Consider the following 20,546-nt stretch of genomic DNA (forward strand, 5'->3'; position numbering starts at 1 on the left):
AATGGCGACGGTCTGCGATTTTTATCGGGACATTATGGAGGACACATCGGACACTTTTTTGACACATTTTTGGGACCATTGGCATTTATACAGCGATCAGTGCTATAAAAATGCACTGATTACTGTAAAAATGTCACTGGCAGGGAAGGGGTTAACACTAGGGGGCGATCAAGGAAGTTAACTGTGTTCCCTCTCTGTGTACTAACTGAAGGGGGGGTGGGACTGTCTAGGGGGGATGACGGATTGCTGTTCATACTTTGTATGAACACACGATCAGTCTCTTCTCACCTCAGAGAACCGGGATCTGTGTGTTTACACACACAGATCCCGGTTCTCGCTGTGTCACCAGCGATTGCGGGAGCCCGGCAGGCATTGTGCCCCCGGCACGCGCCCCCTAATAGCCATAGGGCGAAGCGACGTAACATAATGTTGTTTCGCCCAGCCGTGCCATTCTGCAGCAGTAAAACTGCGGCGCCTGGTCGGCAAGTGGTTAAAGCCCTGGGAGTTGAAGAAGCCTACCACGAGAAGAGCACTGCCATTGCTGACCTCCTTCTGAAAAATGCTAGTTGCCTGGCTCTTATGTTGACCCAATAGCATAAACGCTGTCTGAGTCTCAGACATTAAACAATTACACAGATCAGAAAAGTCAGAGAAATAGCAGAACACTTTATCTGCATGTTTATTCTAGGTCATTGACTTAAAATATTTAAAGCAAGAGGGTCAGAATGACTGCTGTACAACTAGCATTTTCAGGAGGAGTGGTCAATAATTGATTCCTTCATCATTCTCTGATAATAGGTTTCTTTATCAGGTATGCTGTATGGCACAGCTTGTTTAGCCACTAGAATGTTGGTTGGAATAAAGCATGTGTGGGGAGAAGTGTGTTGATCTAATGGAAGTCAAGTATGTATGCTCCTTGTTTTGGAATATACCGTATTTATCGGCATATAACACGCACAGGCGTATAACACGCATCTTCATTTTAGGAGGGGGGTTTCAGGAAAAAAACTCAAATTTTAAATAAGAACTTTGAAGCAAAATATGGGTCAGTGCCCATCAATGCAGCCTCACCATTGCCCATCTGCAGCCTGATCAATGCCATCTACAGCCTCACAATTGCCCATCAATGCAGCTTGATCAATGCCCATCTGCAGCCTGATAAATGCCCATATGCAGCCTCACCATTGCCATGAATGCAGCCTGATCAATGCTCATCTGCAGCCTCACCTCAGATTACTGCTGCCTCGGAGGGGACAGGGAGGGGGCGGGATGAGCGCTATCAGATTACATACAGCGAGAATCTCCTGTTTACTCGGCGGCCTCTTTAACCACTTGCCGACCGCCGCACGACTATATACGTCGACAGAGCGGCACGGGCAGGCAAAAGGACGTATATGTACGTCCTTGCCTGCCCGCGGGTGGGGGGTCCGATCGGACCCCCCCCCGGTGCCTGCGGCGGTCGGCAAATCTCCCCCGGCGATCGGAGGTGAGGGGGAGGCCATCCATTCGTGGCCCCCCCCTCGCGATCGCTCTCAGCCAATGGGATCATTTCCCTGCCTCTGTATTGTACACAGAGGCAGAGGAAATGATGTCATCTCTCCTCGGCTCGGTATTTTCCGTTCCGGGCCGAGGAGAGAAGACTGCAATGTAAGTGCACCAACACTACACACACAGTAGAACATGCCAGGCACACAAAACACCCCGATCCCCCCCCCGATCGCCCCCCGATCCCCCCCCAATCACCCCCCCCCCCCCCCCCCTGTCACAAACTGACACCAGCAGTTTTTTTTTTTTTTTTTTTTTTTTCTGATTACTGTATTGGTGTCAGTTTGTGACAGTTACAGTGTCAGGGCAGTGAGTGTTAGGCCCCCTGTAGGTCTAGGGTACCCCCCTAACCCCCCCTAATAAAGTTTTAACCCCTTGATCACCCCCTGTCACCAGTGTCGCTAAGCGATCATTTTTCTGATCGCTGTATTAGTGTCGCTGGTGATGCTAGTTAGGGACGTAAATATTTAGGTTCGCCGTCAGAGTTTTATAGCGACAGGGACCCCCATATACTATCTAATAAATGTTTTAACCCCTTGATTGCCCCCTAGTTAACCCTTTCACCACTGATCACTGTATAACCGTTACGGGTGACGCTGGTTAGTTTGTTTATTTTTTATAGTGTCAGGGAACCCGCCGTTTATTACCGAATAAAGATTTAGCCCCCTGATCGCCCGGCGGTGATATGCGTCGCCCCAGGCAGGGTCAGATTAGCGCCAGTACCGCTAACACCCACGCACGCAGCATACGCCTCCCTTAGTGGTATAGTATCTGATCGCATCAATATCTGATCCGATCAGATCTATACTAGCGTCCCCAGCAGTTTAGGGTTCCCAAAAACGCAGTGTTAGCGGGATCAGCCCAGATACCTGCTAGCACCTGCGTTTTGCCCCTCCGCCCAGCTCGGCCCAGCCCACCCAAGTGCAGTATCGATCGATCACTGTCACTTACAAAACACTAAACGCATAACTGCAGCGTTCGCAGAGTCAGGCCTGATCCCTGCGATCGCTAACAGTTTTTTTGGTAGCATTTTGGTGAAATGGCAAGCACCAGCCCCAGGCAGCGTCAGGTTAGTGCCAGTACCACTGACACCCACGCACCGTACACCTCCCTTAGTGGTATAGTATCTGAACGCATCAATATCTGATCCGATCAGATCTATACTAGCGTCCCCAGCAGTTTAGGGTTCCCACAAACGCAGTGTTAGCGGGATCAGCCCAGATACCTGCTAGCAACTGCGTTTTACCCCTCCGCCCGGCCCAGCCCAGCCCACCCAAGTGCAGTATCGATCGATCACTGTCACTTACAAAACACTAAACGCATAACTGCAGCGTTCGCAGAGTCAGGCCTGATCCCTGCGATCGCTAACAGTTTTTTTTGTAGCGTTTTGGTGAACTGGCAAGCACCAGCCCCAGGCAGCGTCAGGTTAGTGCCAGTAGCGCTAACACCCACGCACGCACTGTACACCTCCCTTAGTGGTATAGTATCTGAACTGATCAATATCTGATCCGATCAGATCTATACTGGCGTCCCCAGCAGTTTAGGGTTCCCAAAAACGCAGTGTTAGCGGGATCAGCCCAGATACCTGCTAGCACCTGCGTTTTGCCCCTCCGCCCGGCCCAGACCAGCCCACCCAAGTGCAGTATCGATCGATCACTGTCACTTACAAAACACTAAATGCATAACTGCAGCGTTCGCAGAGTCAGGCCTGATCCCTGCGATCGTTAACAGTTTTTTTGGTAGCGTTTTGGTGAACTGGCAAGCGCCAGCGGCCTAGTACACCCCGGTCGTAGTCAAACCAGCACTGCAGTAACACTTGGTGACGTGGCGAGTCCCATAAGTGCAGTTCAAGCTGGTGAGGTGGCAAGCACAAGTAGTGTCCCGCTGCCACCAAAAAGACAAACACAGGCCCGTCGTGCCCATAATGCCCTTCCTGCTGCATTCGCCAATCCTAATTGGGAACCTACCGCTTCTGCAGCGCCCGTACTTCCCCCATTCACATCCCCAACCAAATGCAGTCGGCTGCATGAGAGGCATTTTTATGTCCTCCCGAGTACCCCTACCCAGCGAACCCCCCCAAAAAAGATGTTGTGTCTGCAGCAAGCGCGGATATAGGCATGACACCCGCTATTATTGTCCCTCCTGTCCTGACAATCCTGGTCTTTGCATTGGTGAATGTTTTGAACGCTACCATTCACTAGTTGAGTATTAGCGTACGGTACAGCATTGCACAGACTAGGCACACTTTCACAGGGTCTCCCAAGATGCCATCGCATTTTGAGAGACCCGAACCTGGAACCGGTTACAGTTACAAAAGGTACAGTTACAAAAAAAGTGTAAAAAAAAAAAAAAAAAAAAAACACAAACAAAAATATAAAATAAAAAATAATAGTTGTCGTTTTATTGTTCTCTCTCTATTCTCTCTCTCTCTATTCTCTCTATTGTTCTGCTCTTTTTTACTGTATTCTATTCTGCAATGTTTTATTGTTATTATGTTTTATCATGTTTGCTTTTCAGGTATGCAGTTTTTTATACTTTACCGTTTACTGTGCTTTATTGTTAGCCATATTTTTGTCTTCAGGTACAGCATTCACGACTTTGAGTGGTTATACCAGAATGATGCTTGCAGGTTTAGGTATCATCTTGGTATCATTCTTTTCAGCCAGCGGTCGGCTTTCATGTAAAAGCAATCCTAGCGGCTAATTAGCCTCTAGACTGCTTTTACAAGCAGAGAGAATGCCCCCCCCCCCCCCCCCCCCATCGTCTTCCGTGTTTTTCTCTGGCTCTCCTGTCTCAACAGGGAACCTGAGAATGCAGCCGGTGATTCAGCCAGCTGACCATAGAGCTGATCAGAGACGAGAGTGGCTCCAAACATCTCTATGGCCTAAGAAACCGGAAGCTACGAGCATTTTATGACTTAGATTTCGCCGGATGTAAATAGCGCCATTGGGAAATTGGGGAAGCATTTTATCACACCGATCTTGGTGTGGTCAGATGCTTTGAGGGCAGAGGAGAAATCTAGGGTCTAATAGACCCCAATTTTTTCAAAAAAGAGTACCTGTCACTACCTATTGCTATCATAGGGGATATTTACATTCCCTGAGATAACAATAAAAATGATTAAAAAAAAAAAAAAATGAAAGGAACAGTTTTAAAATAAGATAAAAAAGCAAAAAAATAATAAAGAAAAAAAAAAAAAAAAAAAAAAGCACCCCTGTCCCCCCTGCTCTCGCGCTAAGGCGAACGCAAGCGTCGGTCTGGCGTCAAATGTAAACAGCAATTGCACCATGCATGTGAGGTATCACCGCGACGGTCAGATCGAGGGCAGTAATTTTAGCAGTAGACCTCCTCTGTAAATCTAAAGTGGTAACCTGTAAAGGCTTTTAAAGGCTTTTAAAAATGTATTTATTTTGTTGTCACTGCACGTTTGTGCACAGTTGTAAAGCATGTCATGTTTGGTATCCATGTACTCGGCCTAAGATCATCTTTTTTATTTCATCAAACATTTGGGCAATATAGTGTGTTTTAGTGCATTAAAATGTAAAAAAGTGTGTTTTTTCCCCAAAAAATGCGTTTGAAAAATCGCTGCGCAAATACTGTGTGAAAAAAAAAAATTAAACACCCACCATTTTAATCTGTAGGGCATTTGCTTTAAAAAAATATATAATGTGTGGGGGTTCAAAGTAATTTTCTTGCAAAAAAAAATAATTTTTTCATGTAATCAAAAAGTGTCAGAAAGGGCTTTGTCTTCAAGTGGTTAGAAGAGTGGGTGATGTGTGACATAAGCTTCTAAATGTTGTGCATAAAATGCCAGGACAGTTCAAACCCCCCCAAATGACCCCATTTTGGAAAGTAGACACCCCAAGCTATTTGCTGAGAGGCATGTCGAGTCCATGGAATATTTTATATTGTGACACAAGTTGCGGGAAAGAGGCAAATTATTATTATTTTTTTTTTTTTTTTGCACAAAGTTGTGACTAAATGATATATTGCTCAAACATGCCATGGGAATATGTGAAATTACACCCCAAAATACATTCTGTTGCTTCTCCTGAGTACGGGGATACCACATGTGTGAGACTTTTTGGGAGCCTAGCCGGGTACGGGACCCCGAAAACCAAGCACCGCCTTCAGGCTTTCTAAGGGCGTAAATTTTTGATTTCACTCTTCACTGCCTATCACAGTCTCGGAGGCCATGGAATGCCCAGGTGGCACAAACCCCCCCCCAAATGACCCCATTTTGGAAAGTAGACACCCCAAGCTATTTGCTGAGAGGTATAGTGAGTATTTTGCAGACCTCACTTTTTGTCACAAAGTTTTGAAAATTAAAAAAAGAAAAAAAAAATTTTTTTTTTTGTCTTTCTTCATTTTCAAAAACAAATGAGAGCTGCAAAATACTCACCATGCCTCTCAGCAAATAGCTTGGGGTGTCTACTTTCCAAAATGGGGTCATTTGGGGGGGTTTTGTGCCACCTGGGCATTCCATGGCCTCCGAAACTGTGATAGGCAGTGAAGAGTGAAATCAAAAATGTACACCCTTAGAAATCCTGAAGGCGGTGATTGGTTTTCGGGGTCCCGTACGCGGCTAGGCTCCCAAAAAGTCCCACACATGTGGTATCCCCATACTCAGGAGAAGCAGCTAAATGTATTTTGGGGTGCAATTCCACATATGCCCATGACCTGTGTGAGCAATATATCATTTAGTGACAACTTTGTGCAAAAAAAAAAAAAAAAAATAAATAAATTGTCACTTTCCCGCAACTTGTGTCAAAATATAAAATATTCCATGGACTCAACATGCCTCTCAGCAAATAGCTTGGGGTGTCTACTTTCCAAAATGGGGTCATTTGGGGGGGGTTTGTGCCATCTGGGCATTTTATGGCCTTCAAAACTGTGATAGGTAGTGAGGAGTAAAATCAAAAATGTACGCCCTTAGAAATCCTGAAGGCAGTGATTGGTTTTCGGGGCCCCGTATGCGGCTAGGCTCCCAAAAAGTCCCACACATGTGGTATCCCCATACTCAGGAGAAGCAGCTAAATGTATTTTGGGGTGCAATTCCACATAGGCCCATGGCCTGTGTGAGCAATATATCATTTAGTGACAACTTTTTGTAATTTTGTTTTTTTTTTTTTTTTTTTTTCATTATTCAATCACTTGGGACAAAAAAAATGAATATTCAATGGGCTCAACATGCCTCTCAGCAATTTCCTTGGGGTGTCTACTTTCCAAAATGGGGTCATTTGTGGGGGTTTTGTACTGCCCTGTCATTTTAGCACCTCAAGAAATGACATAGGCAGTCATAAATTAAAGACTGTGTAAATTCCAGAAAATGTACCCTAGTTTGTAGGCGCTATAACTTTTGCGCAAACCAATAAATATACACTTATTGACATTTTTTTTACCAAAGACATGTGGCCAAATACATTTTGGCCTAAATGTATGACTAAAATTGAGTTTATTGGATTTTTTTTAGAACAAAAAGTAGAAAATATCATTTTTTTTCAAAATTTTCGGTCTTTTTCCGTGTATAGCGCAAAAAATAAAAACGGCAGAGGTGATCAAATACCATCAAAAGAAAGCTCTATTTGTGGGAAGAAAAGGACGCAAATTTCGTTTGGTTACAGCATTGCATGACCGCGCAATTAGCAGTTAAAGCGACGCAGTGCCAAATTGTAAAAAGTGCTCTGGTCAGGAAGGGGGTAAATCCTTCCGGGGCTGAAGTGGTTAATACAAAGCACCTCCTCCTGGACCGGTTTCTATGATAGACAGAACACTGGTCCAATGCCGGCCCAGGAGACGGGACTTCCTATTTAAGAGGCCGCTGAGTAAACAGGAGATTCTCGCTGTATGTAATCTGACGGCGCTCGTCCCGCCCCTCTCCTGGTTCCCTCCTAGGCAGCCCAAATTGCAGTATCGGTGTATAACACGCACACACTATTTGTACCCGATTTTCAGGGTGAAAAAGTGCGTGTTATATGCCAATAAATACAGTATTTCTTTGTGGAGGACTAGCTCTTATCAGCCTGAACTGCATACAGATATGTGGCATAATACAGGGGTTGGTTTACTAAAACTGGAGAGTTCAAAATCTGGTGCCGCTCTGCATAGAAACCAATCCGCTTCCAGTTTTTTTTTTTGCCAAAGCTTAAAGTAGAGCTATATGCAAAACATTTTTTTTTTCAATTTGGATAGAGCAAGGGAGGGTTATAAGGTTTATTGTTGGAAGCTGTGCCCCATTGCAGAGTTTTTCCTTTACTTCCTGTCCGATAGCCAAACAAGTGAGAGGAAATCCCTGTAAATTAAAGAAATCTCTTGGGGACCCCCAGGTCACCAGAACTAGTGTCCCTATTGGAATATTTCCCCCCTATTACCGTATTTATCGGCGTATAACACGCACTTTTTTCCCCTTAAAATCAGGGGAAAGTCGCAGGTGCGTGTTATACGCCGATCCCCTGCGATCCCGAGCTGTCAAAATATCAAAATCGCCGACCGCGATTTGAAAATGGCGCCGCCAGCGCCGAAATACACAGAGCCGGTCCTCGGCTCTTTCCGGCGGCTCTCGTTTACTTTCGGTTTCACTCGTAGTCCCGAGCAGAGCTATCCAAACCTACTCGGATAGCTCCGCTCGGGACTACGAGTGGAGCCGAAAGTGAACGAGAGCCGCCGGAAAGAGCCGAGGACCGGCTCTGTGTATTTCGGCGCCGGCGGCGCCATTTTCAAATCGCGGTCGGCGATTTTGAAGCCCAGCAGCACGGACAGGGGATCGAAGGCTGCACTGGGGCAAGGCTGCACTGGGGAAGGCTGCACTGGGGCAAGGCTGCACTGGGGAAGGCTGCACTGACGAAGGCTGCACTGACGAAGGCTGCACTGGGGAAGGCTGCACTGACGAAGGCTGCACTGACGAAGGCTGCACTGACGAAGGCTGCACTGGGGAAGGCTGCACTGGGGAAGGCTGCACTGGGGAAGGCTGCACTGGGGAAGGCTGCACTGGGGCAAGGCTGCACTGGGGAAGGCTGCACTGGGGAAGGCTGCACTGGGGAAGGCTGCACTGACGAAGGCTGCACTGGGGAAGGCTGCACTGGGGAAGGCTGCACTGGGGAAGGCTGCACTGACAAGGCTGCACTGGAGAAGTCTGCACTGACATGGCTGCACTGACATGGCTGCACTGAGAAGGCTGCAATGATGGGCATTTAAATGTAAGTTTTTTTCCCTTCAACTTCCCTCCTAAAAGTTTTTTTTTCCTTAAAATTCCCTCCTAAATTGGGGTGCGTGTTATACGCCGGTGCGTGTTATACGCCGATAAATACGGTACTTTTCTGGGGACAACCCAAAATTTGGGAATTTCTTTCACTTTCAATAATAATGGTAAACAGGACAAACGGAGAGGGTGAATCTCCTTAATGGGGACACAGACAACAATAACAACTGACAAGTGTTCTAATCCCTCTCCACTCCCTCTAAAACAAAAAAAAAGATTTGCCTTTAGTTATACTTGAATTGAACAAGGTAAAGTTAGAAGCTGATTGGTTACCATGCACAGCTGCACCAGATTTTGCCCTTCCAGTTTTAGTAAATCAACTCCAGTGCTATGAGAATACCAGAGCAGTGTTCTGAGAAGTGCTGGTGTTTTGCTGTTCTTGCATATGTGACATAGGAAAGACACAGGCCAGATTACATAATACCTAACTTATGTAAACTCAGTTTTGCTGACATATCCTTTCTACAGAACTACTGCTCCGGTGACTGATGATTAGAATTCCTCGCTGTATTAAATTTTCTGCAGATTTTTGTCTTCAGATTTGCCAAAACCATATAATATTTGGTCAAACCTTAAGAGTTTCCATTTGTATGCAATCAGGCAGGCTCTTGCACTACATGGTTTTGGTAAATCTGAAGACAAAAATCAGCAGAAAATCTGATATGCCCCGTACACACGGTCGGACTTTGTTCGGACATTCCAACAACAAAGTCCATGGCTTTTTTCCTACGGATGTTGGCTCAAACTTGTCTTGCATACACACGGTCACACAAAGTTGTCGGAAAATCCAATCATTCTAAACGCGGTGACGTAAAACACGTACGTCGGGACTATAAACGGGGCAGTGGCCAATAGCTTTCATCTCTTTATTTATTCTGAGCATGCTTGGCACTTTGTGCGTCGGATTTGTGTACACACGATCGGAATTTCCGACAACGGATTTTGTTGTCGGAAAATGTTATATTATGCTCTCAAACTTTGTGTGTCGGAAATTCCGATGGAAAATGTGTGATGGAGCCCACACACGGTCGGAATTTCCGACAACAAGGTCCTATCACACATTTTCCGTCGGAAAATCCGACCGTGTGTATGGGGCAATAGTGTGTATGGGGTCTAGAGTGAAGCTAAAACTACTGTTCTTTCAGTTGTAAGGGCGCATTCACACCATGGGGGTTATTTACGAAAGGCAAATCCACTTTGCACTACAAGTGCACTTGGAAGTGCAGTCGCTGTAGATCTGAGGGGGACATGGAAGGAAAATAAAAAAAACATTTTAGCTTGCACATGATTTATATGATAAAATCAGCAGAGCTTCCCCTCATTTCAGATCTTCCCCTCAGATCTAAAGCGACTGCACTTCCAAGTGCACTTTCAGTGCAAAGTGGATTTGCCTTTAGTAAATAAACCCCCATGTCCAGTGACCTACATTTGTATGCACCAAATAAACTCAGGTCACTGCAAGGGCACATAGAACATAGTAGTTTTCTGTGTCTCATGTACACCACAACACACATTAACACATAATACACCACAACACACATTAACACATATAAATGCAATGCACTGCCAGTCTTTTTCTGTCCTTTTTTTTTCCCTAACTCCACTTTACAGGAACAGCCCATTTTTTTTCTTTTTTCATTTGATAGTATGCTGTGTAAATTTTACATTCCTTATATGTAACCACAACTTACCTAACATGTTGGATATCTCATTCATGCCTTAAAGAATAAGTTGACCTGTGTTCACCTTTTTTTTTTTTTCCTAAATCCCAGCTCCCCTATGTGATACATAGGGGAGCTGGGATTTAGGGAAAAAAGCATAGCTTTTATGTACCATTTTTGCAAAAATATCAATGCTTTCTATCAAATCTACAGACCACTTACCTTAATGTCCTCATCCATGTTTCCAAACGTATCTATTGCTTCTGCCTTACTTCCTGCACAGACTAAAGGTCATGACACAGGAGGGAGTTGACCAGCTGGCCATTAGCACACACCCTGCACCATCCACCCACCCACTCCCAGCTGCACGTTTTTAAAATGAAAAGCAATCAATCAGTGATCACCCTTCTCACTAAATATTTCACTTTCAGGACCCATTCACATTTAGCATAGTGGGAGCAAATGTTTTGTGTCTCGTTTTTCCTGTGACATGCATAGGGCAGCCCATTGATTTCAATGGGCTGCACTACATGTGGCTTATGGGACATTTTGACATTTTGTGGGTTGTGTGTTTTTTACTGTGCGTTTTGCAACATTTGCCACTCGTTTTTTTCACATGGCAAAATATGTGTTTGCTTCTGTGTTTGGTGTCCTGTTAACAATTAATGGCACTGAAAGCGCAACTAGTAATTGTAGGTGTATAAAGATGGCCATACACTATACAATCTGATTGTACAATCTCCTTTAGATCTGCCATCAATTATGTAGTGCAAGGGCCTGCCTGATTGGATATAGAGTGATTGGCTAGATAGGCGTTTCCTCCTATTATATAAATTTGGTAAAGCTAAAGGACATTTTACAATCAGAATGTATAGTGTATGGCCACCTTTATACACCTAGTTGCGCTTTCAGTGCCATTAATTGTTAACGGCACACAAAACACAGAAGCAAACACACATTTTGCCATATGAAAAAACAAGTGGCAAATGCTGCAAGATGCACAGTAAAAAACACCCAACCCACAAAATGCCAAAATGTCCCATAAGCCACATATAGAATAGCCCATTCAAATCAACAAGCTGCCCTATGCATGTCACAGGAAAAACAAGCATGACACAAAACATTCGCTCTCACTATGCTAGATGTGAATGGGGCCTGAACATAACAGCAGTAACACAAGAACAATGAGGCTCCATTCACATCTCTGTGTTTCCTTCATTTCAGAAATGCGCTGCACCAAAAATCACAGTAAAAAACGCACCAAGCTCCGCTCTGAAGCTTCTTTGGGGCAATTTCTGTGTGTAGGGCAGCCCATTCAGGTGGATGGGCTGCCCTATTTGTGACAAGTGAAAATGCTCCAAAACGCCCCCCCCCCCCCCCTCACTAAAAAAAAAAAAAAACGCATGTGGAAATGTGAGTTCCTGCTATGCAGAGATGTGAACGTGGCTTGACAGCTGAGTGTTTCTGTCCACTCCCTTCTATGTACTTGTATAAAAGATGGCCATACACTACTGATTGTATATTGTGTATTTATTGAGAAGGGTGATCACTGATTGATTGCATCTCATTTACAAAATGTCCAGCAGGGAATGGATGGGTGGATGGTGCAGGGTGTGTGCTAATGATGTCAACTGGTCAACTCCTTCCTGTGTCATGACCTAAAGTCTGTAAGGAAGTAAGACAGAAGCAATAGGTATGTTTGGAAACATGGTTGGAGGACAGTAAGGTAAGTGGTCTGTAGATTTAATGGAAAGCTTTGATATTTTTGCAAAAAAATTACATGAATGCTATATTGGTACATAGGGGGGCTTGGATTTATAATAAAAAAAAAAAGGTGAACAAAGGTGAACTTATCCTTTAATCCACTCTGTTAGATCTTTCTTGTAAATCATTCCAAAAATATGAATGTCTTTATAATATTGTTTATTTACTCAGCAAAAAATATTGAACCATAAATGCAATGCAACATGTATAAAATGCATGCAAACACAAATTACTCCGCATGCATTTTTATGCACGGTATGCTGCGAAAGTACCCTAAGGCCTTTATACTAATTTGAAATTAGATGCATTGTCTATGGAATAATGCATACAGCTGAGTAAAGATCAGTAATACAGCAATGAGTACAGAGCCAAAAAACAAAAATAGAACATGTAAAATTTGAGTGCAGTCATTTACATGCATACAAGTGTTTATGCACCTATAAGCATGGTTATGTGAGTATAAATGAGTATATTGCAACACTGGCAATGAAGAAGAATTTTACTCGTCTATACGCTTAGGCACTTTTACACGCCTATGCTTAACATTACTCAGGGCTTTACACACAGTTTTTTTTACTTAGGGTCTTTCTATCGAAAAGTTCCTGAGTAAACATCAGTAAATGATGAGACCCGTGTGCAAGGGGCATTGACTGACTGATTATGCACCATCAAAATTATATTGTTGGTTATCAAGGGCACTCATGGTACTACTACGGCTAACCTACACATGTACATCTAAAACTACACATGATTCAGATTGCTTTAATAGGATTGCCAATCTAAACACAAATGAGGTATTAAAAATGTATGGACTGTTTTGGAGTAAATATAATAGTATATGTCATATACGTCATGACAACACAGGTAAAAACTTTGGAAGGAAAGTTTTTTTAGGTATGTGTTGGTTGCCCAAGGAAACTCAGAACAGCAAGAAGAACAGAAAGAAGAAAAGAATATATAAGGATTTCATCCAACAGACAGATCAGAACCTGAGACACATTAGGCATGCATTCTATGTGGTCCTGTTCTCCTTATACTCTCAAACATTTTTTTTGAAGAGGCAAGATGGGCAATATACAGCTGATTTGGACCATGACAGATTTTCATTTGGTGCTTCAAAAGCATGAAATGGAGGTAGTACCCTGTTTCCCCGAAAATAAGACCTAGCGTGATTTTCGATGATGGCTGCAATATAAGCCCTACCCCCCAAATAAGTCCTACCCTGAAAATAAGACCTACAAGCACTTTAACTAGGGCTTATTTGGGGGGTAGGGCTTATATTGCAGCCATCACCGACAATCACGCTAGGTCTTATTTTCGGGGAAACAGGATAGTTACCTTTACTTTTGACCCTTTGAGACAAAGTACCACTGTTTTAGTATTGTCATACAAGGAACCAGTGCGCATAACTCATCACAACCAATCAAACCTTTGTTTTTAGCATCTAAATGTAAAAAGACTGACAATCTAGTGATTGGGTTCTTAGGTTGTTACTCTCTATGTGTTACTCTCTATGGCGCATTGTTGTGTGGCTAAAGTGCACCGTGAAAAAGTTAGATGTAAAATCAATTAAAACGCAAAATACTGTCACTCAAAATGTACAAAAAAAGTACATAAAAATTTAAGTCATACTGCAAATGTCACCATTTCTTTTTGGTTCACTTCTTTTTATCTTCAGGTTAACTGTTAATGTTCTGAGAGCACAATAAAATCACACACTGGCCAGGTAGATAAAAGATTTTCCAGAATAAAGGTCAAAGTACAACTAGAAGAGTTCAATTGATATGTGAGAGCTTTCTCTCTGTGGCCTAAGGCAGGGCTTGACAAATTTGCTTTGAATCTAGGAGCTAAAAAAAGTTAGGAACCAGTTTTTTTAACTAACAAATTTTACCAATGGAACATGTAACATGTTCCCGAAGATGAGCTTCTCCTTTAACCCTTTCGCTGCCAGAGCCATTTTTGGGTTTTTTGCAAACGTTTAAAAAATCATTTTTGGCCTCAAGATTACATAAAACCCCCAAACATTATATATTTTCTGAAAGCAGACACCCTAGAGAATAAAATAGTGGTAGTTTAAATTTTTTATGTCACACAAGATTACTGCAAAGGTCTAGGAAGCAAAAAGTTTAGTAAAGAAAAACTTTTAGGAGGCACAAAAACGCAATAAATTATCACATTTTTTGGTAAAATCTAAAAGCCAGGGTTGCACTGAGTAAATAAATACCCAACATGTCAAACCTTAAACATGTCAGTACCCAGTGGCAGCTGGTGCTCAAAAATTTTGGGGGGGTGCAAACAAACTGAAAAATTTTGAAAAAAACCCCCATCAATTGCAGTCTCACTGTACCATCAAACACAGCCACTGTGCCATCAAACGCAGCCACTGTGCCCATCAATTGCCGCCACTGTGCCCATCAAACGCAGCCACTGTGCCATCAAACGCAGCCACTGTGTACATCAATTGCCGCTAATGTGCCATCAAACGCAGCCACTGTGCCATCAAATGCAGCCATTGTGCCCCATAAAATGCAGCCACTGTGCCCATCAATTGCCCCCACTGTGTCCCATAAAATGCAGCTACTGTGCCCATTAATTGCCGCTACTGTGCCATCAAACGCAGCCACTGTGTCCATCAGTTGCCGCCACTGTGCCCATCAATTGCTCCCACTGTGCCCATCAATTCCCGCCACTGCGCCCATCAGTTGCCGCCACTGTGCCCATCAATTGCTCCCACTGTGCCCCATCAAACGCAGCCACTGTGCTATATGAAATGCTGCCACTGTGCCCCCCACCGGCCCGCCTTCTGCACTTACCTGTCTCGGTGGAACAGCACCTCAATGTCTTCTTCCCATCCTCTGCTATGATTGGACGCCTGGCGTCCAATCACACAGCGCCTGTCGTTTCAGCCAATCAGACGACAGGTAACAGATCCGAGCACCTGATTGGCGGAGAGGCGGTTTAATATTAGGAAAGCAAATATTAATTTGCTTTTCTAACACAGCTGGGCGCTCGCAGGTCACCTTTTTTGACGCCTATTAGAGCCTATGACTCTAATCAGGTGCTTCAAAAACACCCCCCGCCACTGTAATTCAGGCGCCCTGCGCCCGAACAGGGGCCGGACGCCTGAATAGGGGGTGGCAGCGGCGGCCATGGATAGATTCATGCAATGCATGAATCTGTCTATTGGTGATAGAGGGAGTGGCAGGAGAGAGGGGGCGGCGCCCGTGCGCCCTTATGGACCCACCGCCACTGTCAGTACCCTATATTTTCCATTTGACGCTTTAAAAGCCCCCTATAAGTCATCAGTTTAGCATTACAAAGTTTTCAAGTGTAGGCGCCCGCCGCATGCGTTTACGTTTGTACGTGCGTAAACAGTGGTGGGGGAGGATTCTATGCGCATGGGGTGTAACTTTAATTTTTTACAATAATTTTTTTTTTTTTATAATTGAATTACCTTTTTTTTTTTCCACACATAGGGAACAAAAAGTCCCTATGTGATGATTTTTTTTGGTGACAGGTTCTCTTTAATAAGCATTATTAATAAGCATGTCTCCCCTGTGCTCAACTAAATGTAAAGCAATGCAAATCGCACTGCATTACATTCTTTCCCAGCCTTGATGGACAGGGAAACTGTCAACTTGGACCCTGATGTTGTTGCACGTCACTTCCGTGTCAACTAAAAGGGGAGGAGAGCAGACATGTATCCGCTCTCCTCCCTTCCCCTCTACCCAGCAGTGCCTGCTATGCCAGTCCCGGGCCTGCAGATGGGCAAGCAGAGCCTGGGATATATAGCGGGCGGGGGCACGCACAGGGCGTGGGGAGCATTTGGGCGGGAGCCCTGGTCGAAAACTTCTGAACGCAATGGCGACCTGGCGCCTGGGGTTTGTCGAGCCCTGACCTAAGGGCATAGTTTGATAAACCACTTAAGAGATTTTGACTGAACAATATTTTTGCAACTGTACAAAATTCTGTTAAAAAAGACTATTCTGACATTTGTTGTATTGGTCCACAAACCGCTGTGCCCAATATATTAAAATTGTTCCCTAGAATTATAAAATGAAATTTGTTTAAACAGATGTCTTTATTTTCTATTAACTGAATAAAGTTATAATTTTTCTGAAATGCTGCTTGACTTTGGCGGGGATCAACAAATATAACCTTCTTTTTTAATTGTTGTAATACATTTTTAAGTTTCCATTAGAAATAACCAAGACTTTGCTGCCACAAGAGAGCTGGATTTACATACCTCACGCTTCAAGGATTGTGGCTTTCACACCTTGGCTGGCACTGATATATTCATCAAGATGCACAGACACACAGCTGAACCCAGACATCATAGACGAAAATGTGATGCATTGCGCACAAAATGCTTGGCCGTAAAAATAATACACATTTAGCTGTCAGTTGATTAAATATTATATCAAGAAAAAAAATGGTTGAGTAAACCTCCAACTTGCAGCTGTTGCTATCAACATAGCATATGTTTGTTCATGAGTAATAGTTAAAAAAAATTAAATAAAATACAAATAGAAAAACTCTTATGCCCTGTACACACGGTCGGATTTTCCGACGGAAAAAGTGAGATCAGATTGTGTTGTCGGAAATTCCGATCGTGTGTGGGCTCCATCTGACTTTTTCCGTCGGAATTTCCGACACACAAAGTTTGAGAGCAGGCTATAAAATTTTCCGACAACAAAATCTGATTGGTTAAATTCCGATCGTGTGTACACAAATCCGACGCACAAAGTGCCACGCATGCTCAGAATAAATTAAGAGATGAAAGCTATTGGCCACTGCCCCGTTTATAGTCCCGACGTACGTGTTTTACGTCACCGCGTTCAGAATCATCGGATTTTCTGACAACTTTGTGCAACCGTGTGTATGCAAGACAAGTTTGAGCCAACATTCGTTGGAAAAAATCCATTGATTTTGTTATCGGAATGTCCGATCGTGTATACAGGGCATTACATTCTTAAAAAAAACACTTATTTTATAAATAGGACATATACCACAACATTAGACGCTTTATGGAGACCCCTAGTGTCCAAATTCATCTATTACATGTAATGCATGTAATGTAATTAATTTAAATGGGCTGCTGTGCCTGCAGGAAATGCAGGGGAAAACCCCAACCCTTTTTTTTTTTTTTTTAATGCAGCCTCTTGGAACTGCATGGTGCTGCAGCAACAGGAGATTCAGCACACCCAAAAATGTGCCGTGTTTCCTGATACCTGGGGGTGCTATTAAGAAATAATGGCACCCCCGCACATCTGCAAAAAAGCAGTGCATTTTGCCCGCAAGTCGGGAACATGTGCGATTATGCACACGTGTTCCTGACCCGCACATATATGAACACAGTCTTAAGCAGTATTAAGTCCCAAAACAAGAATATATGCTTTTGCAAATTGCCAATTTCTCAATGTGTTGGCTGCATTCATTTTCTTTTGTAGACTTTTTTCCTTTAGTTTCACCTGGTGAGCAAGCCAATAAGTCTGTTATTTTTCAACTTCCTTTAACAGACCGAGTTGTCCAGCAAAAGTGGCAGTTAGAGAATTGAGACAAACTATTTTCCACTGACAGGGGTGCTTACAATGGTCAGCTTTTAATAATTTGAAACGTCCTTTTTAGAGTTTAAGCCTGATGGGATTCTGGTTCCATTTTAAATATCCAAAACACCTCTCACTTGCAGAGTGTTATAAAAACATTTCCACCATGTGAAGGATGACTCTCCATGTTTTCTACTGAAACCAAATTATTATCTGTATTAATCTCTTGAGCAAAGTGCTTTGCTAAATTGGTGGGTTTATTGACTTGCTATTTACTAATTGGTCTTATATGGTCCTACCTGTCATTCAGTGTTTTACCAAAATATGGAATTTTACAGACTTTATTAGTAATAAGATAAACAATATTTTTCATATTACAAATTATGCATTGTTGTCAGTTTTCCCGTTTTTGTCCCGAAGAAGTGGAACTGATACATTTACTTTTCCATTTAATTTCATTAATTAGTTTTTTATGTTGATTATTAAGGGGGGTATTATAATCTCTTTTTTTAACATCAACATGGGCAGGGGCAGACTGATAACTCATGGGGCCCCCGGGCAATAGGAGATTATGGGGCCCCCAGGCAATCAGAGATTATGGGGCCACACAGTATACACACACACAGAATACAATCACACAGTATACACATACATGTACACACAGTATACACAGACAGATGTAAAAAAACCACAGATTTATACATACTGTCCCTGGTTTTACTGAGGCTGGCAACCCTGATGGGGCCCCCTAGTGGCCCAGGGCCCTCGGGCAGTGCCCGAGTGGTTTAATGGTCAGTCCGCCCCTGAACATGGGACAACCTCCACTCAGAAATCTCAATTTCAAAACGTTTGCCTGCAGATTCAGATGTTTCAGCATAATATCTCTTGAGACTGAAAAATTGACCAACCAGTAGTCCCTTAATTATATGTCTTGAGTGACATGAAGTGACATGAAGAAGGGTGTGCCCTGCAATGCCTTTCCTATAAAATGCTGACTCCACACTCTGAGAAACATTATCTCCAAATAAGAATACATTCAGAAATGTGATGACAGAATTGTTTGTACATCCTGTAAACAGAAAATTCTGATCATCCTTATTTAAATGTGACAGGTGTAATAAAAAAAAGGTATGAGAAAAAGGAAGGTGGGACTTTAAATTAGGCTATTGATTTGGGGGGGTGAGATAATTAGAAAATATATTTAATTGACATATTGAGTCTGACAATACCTAACAATGATGCACATAGTAGAAAAGGTTTAATATGTACACACACACATACATGGTGTTGACCTCATGAATACATTACATATACATATCAAAGGGACAGCATATAAAATTGACAAGAGATTTAATATGGATAAAATTAATTATTGCAAATTCATATATGCACACGTCATCTAAATGGCACTATTATTCTATATGTAATAAAAAAGGTGTCTAAATTATGCAAATCAGTATAAACTATAATTAATAAATGATCAATATAACGAAAAAAATTAAAGTGGAATTCCACTCCTAAAATAATTTTTGCATTATTCAGCTGCATTAAAAACAATTAATAACATTTGGAAAAAAATATTTTTTTTTACTCACCTTTTCATGACTGTCGCTAGGGAGGTCCCTCGTAATCTGCCTCTTCCTCTCCCTGGCCTGACGTCATTTCCCTCGGCGCCTGTGCTCGCTAGTGCTCCTGGGAGATGCTTGTCATCATTTCCCAGGAGTCAGTGGGCACTGCCGAGGAGCTTTGTTGCCATCACAGCGGAGGAGGGCTTCCGACGATGCCACCCATTGTGATGGCAACATCAGAAGTGTACGGCGCTGCCCTGTACATACGGCGCATGCGCGAGAACGGGCGGTGCATGCTGGTCGCTCAGCTGCACCAGAGCCTGGAAGATAGTGCTTGTGGGCTTCACATGCCCACAAGCACTATAGAAACTGCCAGCAAAGAGGAATATAAGATATATTCCTCTATGAAATCGGCAATCGAGCACCGATTCAGCACAGAAAAGTGAGTGCTATAAATAATCGTTAGAAACAAAACATATTCATCCTTAAAAAAAAAAAATTGTTAACAGTGGGAACTCCGCTTTAAGCTATGTTCTAAATGTTTTTTACTTCCATAACTCCCAAAATGTTATGCACAAATTAACAAAAGAAGGTGATAAAAGAAGCATGTATAGAAGCACCTTCTAAGTAAACAAAAGTGTGTTGTTAACAAAATGTCTTTTGCCGCGTACACACGATCGCACATTATGACAACAAAACCGTGGATTTTTTTCAAAAGGATGTTGGCTCAAACTTGTCTTGCATACACACAAATGTTGTCGGAAATTCCGATCACCAAGAATGCGGTGATGTAAAACATGTACAAAGAGCCGAGAAAAATTAAGTTCAATAGCCAGTGCAGCTCTTTTGCTTGATTCTGAGCATGCGTGGAATTTTGTGTGTTGGACTTGGGTACACACGATCGGAATTTCCGACAACAAAGTTTGATGTCGGAAAATTTGAGAACCAGCTCTCAAACATTTGTTGTCGGAAATTCCTACAGCAAATGTCCGATGGAGCATACACACGGTCGGACTTTCCGACAACAAGCTCACATCGAACATTTGTTGTCGGCAATTCCGACCGTGTGTACGCGGCATTTGTGTTTCTTAGAGTATTTAATGTCCAAATCCAAATAAAATGACACTGCTTGGCAAATTATGTGGTGTATGAGTATAGACTCTTTACATTGAAACTCACCCATTTATAACTGCTCTGCCACCTT

Source organism: Aquarana catesbeiana, linkage group LG04 (genome assembly GCF_042186555.1).
Source record: "Aquarana catesbeiana isolate 2022-GZ linkage group LG04, ASM4218655v1, whole genome shotgun sequence".
Lineage (NCBI taxonomy): Eukaryota > Metazoa > Chordata > Amphibia > Anura > Ranidae > Aquarana > Aquarana catesbeiana.